Raw genomic sequence first — 6,854 nt, forward strand, 5'->3', positions numbered from 1 at the left:
AAATGATGATGGCGACGTATGTATAAATGTGCTTGATACAATTGATGTATGGAATGTTGTAAGCGCCCCCAATAAAATTACTTATTTTAAAAAACAAACAAACAAAAATAAGGTCCCATGATCATAGTGTGTCCTTTGAGAAAAATCTATCAAGTGCACTCCTACGGTGTCCCAAAAACAATCACCCTAACCTTCTGAGCTGACCTCTCTACCTTGAATATAAGTAGCCCAGCAGATAAATCCCCTCTGTTGCTGTTAGAAGGTGCCTTACCCATACTAAGACCAGTATAATATTGCAAGAATGCATCTACAGCCCTCCACTGATCACACAGATGTGGTTACACATTCTTCTTTGGAATGACCCAGTGCATGTACACACTGGAACCCTAGGACCCCAGCTTTTTTACTTAGCCTCATACATATTGCACATTTATTCAGTAGAGACATTTCTCAAAAAGGGATACTTCAATATAGGCAGCTATAGCAGACACAGAAGGAGATAGTTACTTCTTCAGGGAGCATTTCATAGACACATAAAAGTGTAATTGATACGGTGAGACAATGACTGATCAACATTCCACTTACGAAGTTGAAATCATGACTAGGATAAAAGGAAGTAGACGGGGGGCTAAAAGTGTTATAAAAACATCAGGGAAGAGACAGAATCTGAGACCTCAGACTTGAAAGAAGAATAAAATGTAGAAAAGGCATAGGTGAAAGGTACGGATTGAGTAAACATAGGGAGACAGGGATCAACCAGGGATGGGCTTTTGCGTGGCCCAGAGAAGCAAAACTACAAGAGGCATGCTTGTGAAAGTTTGACATTGACTAAGGAAGACCTAAGAAGAATTGATGCACTTGAACTATGGTGCTAGAGAAGAATATCGAAAGTACCATGGACTGCTCAAAGGACAAACCGATCTGTGTTGGAAGTGTGGCCAGAGTGCTCCTTAGAGGCAAGGATGGCCTCTTACATACTTTAGGCATGTTGTCAGGAGAGACCAGTCCCTGGAGAGGGACATCATGCTTGGTAAAGTGGAGGGGCAGTGAAAAAGAAGAAGGCCCTCAGAGATGGACTGACACAGTGGCTGCAACGGTGGGCTCAGGCATAGGAACGACTGGGCTGCAAGAGTGGGCTTAGACACAGGAACACCTGTGAGGCTGGCACTGGCACAGGACCAGGTAGTGTTTTGTTCTGCATAGGGTCGTGCACAGGGTTGCTAGGGGTGAGAATCGTCTCGATGGCACCTAACACACAAACATACATGTTGGGGAAAGATGGAAGCGAACCTCAAATGTCAAATCAGGAATTTAAACATAATCATTCAACCACTATTAATAAGAACACTAGTTATGTACCATGCACTTTCTCACATGTAATAGTACTAACTATTATCAAACACAGAAAAGTTTTCTGCCCTCAGAATGCTTACAGTCTAGCACACTTATTTTATATGTCATACAATGTTGTGCAAAGTCTCTGAGCAGAAGAGGGATGTAACCAGAGCTATACTTTGTAAAAACTATGTAGTAATGATATGTGACTATACAGAAAAGTGACATGCAGACCAACTAAAATACTACACTAATTATCCAGGATAGAAGTAGCAATTGATATTTTTTTAATAATGCATCTGACTTTAGTTTTGGACAAATTACCTCATTTCTCAGCCTCCTTTATCTCATTTGAAAATCCAAGACTGCCACTGAGTTACAACTTGGAGATTCTCCATTGGAAAGTGAACATATGAGGCCTGGAGGTGTCGTGCTTACGAATCGGGCTGCTAACTCCAGGGTCAGCAGTTGGAAACCAGCAGCGGCTCCCAGGAGGAAGAAGAAAGATCACTCCTGTAAAGATCACTTCCAGTCTCAGAAGCCCAAGGGGCCCGTTTGACCCTGTCCCTTAAAGTTGCCACGAGGCAGAATTGACTCGATGGCAGTGAATTTAGGAAAATATATGTAAAGTAACATTAAAGACCAAAAATTACAATTTGTTTTTATTTCTAAGCTTTCCCAGCAGCACCACCTGAGAATCTTGCTATCTTTCTCCATCAGAGCACTCTTTCAGAATAAGGATGGGTCAAGGATTAGACAGTGAGTAGATTTGGTTGTTAGTAGGAAGGCCTATACTCCATTCTGGGAACCTATGGGCCCAAATAAACAGCAGAAAGGAGTGGTCTGGTTACTTACATATCTGTTGGGAATGGAAGGTGGGGAGGACGAACAAGTAGAGGATACTTACTTATTTAATGCTTCATTAGACTGCAAAGGACTATTGCTCTCCTACAACTAACTTGTTTATAAGTCCCTAAAGGGAAAGCGACTGCTTTGTTCATCTTTATGACCTCGCCACACCTAGCATGGAGCTGTGTGCACCACTGCAGAGGGTGCAGTGAAAAAGGAAGAGACACAGGAAGAAAATCTGAGACCCAACAAATAAGTATGTGTTAACAAGGTAATGAAGGGTTTCGGGCAGCTGAAATAGCTTCCCTAACAAAACAGTTGGGAAGGGGTCTACCAATGTGAGTGTGGCGTATTTTTTCAGTTTGGGGCACTTACAGACTTATTTTAAAAAACCATTTAAGAGGAGAGAAGAAAATATACCAAGCACCAAGAATGAGGTAACTCCTACGATGAATAATTAAAGGCTGCCTTGGACGGAATGTGACAAACACTGTGCAGAGGACATTACAGACATTATCTCATCTCATCCTCACACTTCCGTGAGTCAGATATCATCATCCTTGCTTTTTAACAGCAAAGGTAGAGTTAGGCTAAACAACTTACTCAAACTCATGGAATTGGCAAATTGTGAGACTATGATTCAAACCCAAGCCAGTCCCTGGTACCAGGAAGCAGGGTAACAGGACCGAAGGCAGTGAGAGGTGATCGGGTAGGAAACACCATGAAGGTGGGCTCAGCAGGAAAGATGAAGAACAGTACTGAAATGGGAGCAGTATTGGGAAATATCTACAGCATAGATTCCCAAATTTATTTGGCCTACCACCCCTTTTCAGAAGAAAAAAATGACTCGGTGCCCACCCCACCACCTCAAGCAATTATTTTACTGTAGCTCATACTCCAGGGTAAAATGTCTCTCTCTCTCCCTGCCATTGAGTAGATGCCGACTCATAAGGACCATATATAAGACAAGGCAGAATTGACCCTGTGGGTTTCCTAGACTATAGCTCTTTATAGAAGTAGAAAATCTCCTCTTTCTTACTTAGAGCCGCTGGTGGTTTTGAACTGCTGACCTCTAGGTTTTCAGCCCAACTTTAAACCACAGCTCAACCAGGGCTCCTGGATAAAGTGCAGTTATCTACTTTTGCAGAAACCCCTGCATCATTCTAGTGCCCCCAGGGCATGGTATAGCCCACTTCAGGAAATATTGACCTATAGGCTCAGATAACTACATAAACGTAATCCAGTGCATGGAAAGTAAGTGCCCTTCTGGCTTCTACCTTCCTTCTTCAGATATAACCAATGGATACTTTTTTATGAACATCCAGACCCAATTTATGTATATAGAATCATATTTAGCTCTTACCCACCCTCCTTTTTTTCTTGTAAGATTACTTCTGAAATAATTTTATTTACAGAAAATTACAAAAAGAAGACAGAGTTCCCATGTACCCTTCACCTAGCTTCCGCTAAGGTCAACATCTTGCATAACCATTGTCTAATTATCAACCCAAATAAGTTAAGATTGGTGCAATCTATTAACTACATTTTTCCAATTTTAAGCAATTACCAAAATGCCATATATATGCCATTTCTCTATATATGTGCATATACATGTGTGTGTACACAATCCTGTGGGCAAGGGGTCCTTAATATCAGGCAAGAATTTCAGTAGCAAGTATGAAAACTTCAAATCATGTTTTACAAGACAAAGAAAAATATTTAAGCACATATAAATATAAATATGACAGATACATAGTAAGTTATATTTTCATAAGCCTTTATTGAAATTTGAGCCCTGGTGGTATAGTGGTTACAAGTTGGGCTATGATCCCCAAGGTCAGTGGTTCGAAACCACCAACAACTCTGCTGGAGTAAGACGAGACTTTCTACTCCATTAAAGAGTTAATTTCAGTTGGAATTACTGAAAGCCAAATGGAGGGTGAGCATGATAGTGGGACAAGAGGAAGGTAAAAGGAAATAGAGGAAAGAATTAGGAGGCAAAAGTTATTTATAGAGGCATAGTTATAGGAATGTATATATGTAATTATATTAATTTATAATGAAAGGGATAGAGGCCATTGTACATATATTTGTATGTTAAGTATTAAGATAGCAGATAGACTTTGGGCCTCTACTAAGGTCTCCCTAAACACAAGAACACTTTGTTCTAATAACCAGGCACCCTTTGATACTCACCTTCCTGACACCATTGTTGAAGACAAAATGGGTGCATAAGCAAATGCAGTGAAGAAAGCTGATGGTGCCCAACTATCAAAAGATATAGCATCTGGGGTTTTAAAGGCTTGAAGTAAAACAAGTGTCCATCTAGCAGGGAAGCAAATAAGCCCACATGGAAGAAGCACACTAGCCTGGGTGATCATGAGGAACCAATGGGATCAGGTATCAGGTGTCAAAAGATCCAAAACAAACAATTACATCAATGTGAAAGAGGGGGGTTGGAGTGAAGACCCAAAGTCTATATGTAGACAATTGGACATCCCTCCATAGAAGGGTTACAAGGAAGGGACAGTTCAACCAGGGTGCAGTATAGCACAGACAGAACACACATCACTCTAGTTCCTGAATGCTTCCTCCCCCCCACTACCATGACCCAGTTCTACCTTACAAATCTGGCTAGACCGGAGTACACACATTGGTACAGATAAAAGCTCTCAACACATGGAACTCACAGGACAGATAAAACCCTCAGGGACAGTGGTGGGAGTAGTGGTATCATGAAGGTTGGGGGGGAAACCCATCACAAGGTTGGATATATAGTCCACTCCCCAGGGGGATGAATAACAGGAATATGGGTGAAGGGATAGTGTAAGACACAAAATAACAATATATAATTGATCAAGGATTCGGGAGGGTGGGAGGTTGTGGAAGAGAGGGGAAAAAAGAGGAGCTGACACCAAGGGCTCAAGTAGAAAGAAAATGATTTGGAAATGTTGATGGCAACATATATACAAATGTACTTAATACAATTGAATGACAGATTGTTATAAGATTTGTAAGAGCCCACCAATAAAATAATTTTAAAAGAAAATAATTTTAAGAACTTAAAAAAGATAAACATGTCAACATATTATTTGCTTATTAAATAAAAAAAAGAGTTACTTTCAGAAACTCAAAGTGGCCATTCTACCTTTTCCTATAGAGTTGTTATGAGTTCAAAGCAACTCAATGGCAGTGAATTTATTTCTGTTTTTGGTTTTGGGGGCTTTTTTGTACAATAAACAGTGATTTTATTGCTCAAGTACATACATAAATTTATGCAACCAGGGCAGAGGCTGTGGATGATTCGGATTTCCAATGAGGAAGGAGGACTCTCTTTGTTTTGTAGTATCGAGCCAATCAGAGAGTTCGACTCTCAATCAGAGTCAGTGGGAATTTGGCGTCCTTATCTTTTCTATTCCTCTCTGGATGCTTCTGAGCAGCAACAGCCTTCTTAACAAATGGCAGAGATCCTCAGGTAATCAGGGGCAAGTCCTTTGGACTTCAGGATCCTCAGGATTATATTGCCTGTCACAAATCGCACTCGTGCAATGCCATGTGACTCTCTTAGGATCACACCGATTTGGGAAGGAGTCAGACCCTTCTTGGCCAGTTTATAGATCTGCTCCTTCACGTTGTCAGACATCAACTTCAGTCAGGTGGGGAGGCTGCAATGACAGGGCAGAGCAGACTGGGACAGGCCCTTCCCTGGAGCATGCATGCGGCCCATGATGACGACAGTCAAGCAGTGAAAAAGCTTCCGTTTTTATTTATCTTGGACTTTTATTAGCTATTACTTCCTAAAAAAGTATTCATCCACAATAGTAGACTCTGAGGATCAGAGGAATGGAAGACATAATCATGTCATTTACAATCCATTATCATTCTGCAAGACTCAGAAAAAAAAGATAACCCAACAGTAGAGAAAATAACCCAGAACTGACATCCAAAGGACCTCGCAGTCTAGTCCCATGCTGGGTGCCACTGAACAAGACTTCACTTGGCCTCAGCGTCTCATGTAAAATGAAGGAGCTGAACTGGCAAGAAAATCCTATTATTTTAATCTGATTGTAATATATAATATGCATAATAAGTATCCTGTGCGTAGCAATTAGTAGTAAATGATAAACAGGCAATGTAAACAAGCATAACCACAATTTATTTTGTCAAGATAATATTTAAATTAGCCACTCATGCTAGTATCATCTATAAACTATTTCACCATCCAGTAGTTTTCCAGATTCCAGCCTGAACAAACACACTTTACACAAAGGTTCTGTATCTTTGTCCAAAAAAAGTGTTCCTTACACCTCCCCATAAACTTCAGGGAAAAATAGATTCTAACAGACTGCTTCTCAAACGGTAGTCTATAACATATTCGAAGGGCTATAAATACACTGGAAATTTTCCAATTTTATGTTTCCATTTCAATAATAGTCTAAGTATATTGATATAGGCATTTGTAACTGAAATCTGTCACAGGATTTCATATGTCTGCTTTCACATGAATCATGCCAAGTAGTACCACTGTCATTATCCGGGACTCATGAGAAAAAGTAGTGACAGACCTGAAATGTAAATGAATTCTTAGGGCCACATGATGACACCCCCCTCTCCAAACAGCCCTTCATGAACTACAATAAGGAGTAGATAGATAGATAGATAGATAGATG

General features: G+C 40.5%; 1 protein-coding gene and 1 pseudogene across 1 annotated transcript in view; both read right to left on the reverse strand.

Moving 5' to 3' along the window:
* The window catches only part of RAD51B (RAD51 paralog B), a 774,217-nt gene that overhangs the window by 706,273 nt on the left and 61,090 nt on the right, over positions 1 to 6,854 (reverse strand). The gene's annotated exons all lie outside the window — the stretch shown is intronic.
* LOC101651728 lies at positions 5,458 to 5,911 on the reverse strand (annotated as a pseudogene).

This window comes from Echinops telfairi, unplaced genomic scaffold (genome assembly GCF_000313985.2).
Source record: "Echinops telfairi isolate 266 unplaced genomic scaffold, ASM31398v2 ScPeMD7_18;HRSCAF=68, whole genome shotgun sequence".
Classification (NCBI taxonomy): domain Eukaryota; kingdom Metazoa; phylum Chordata; class Mammalia; order Afrosoricida; family Tenrecidae; genus Echinops; species Echinops telfairi.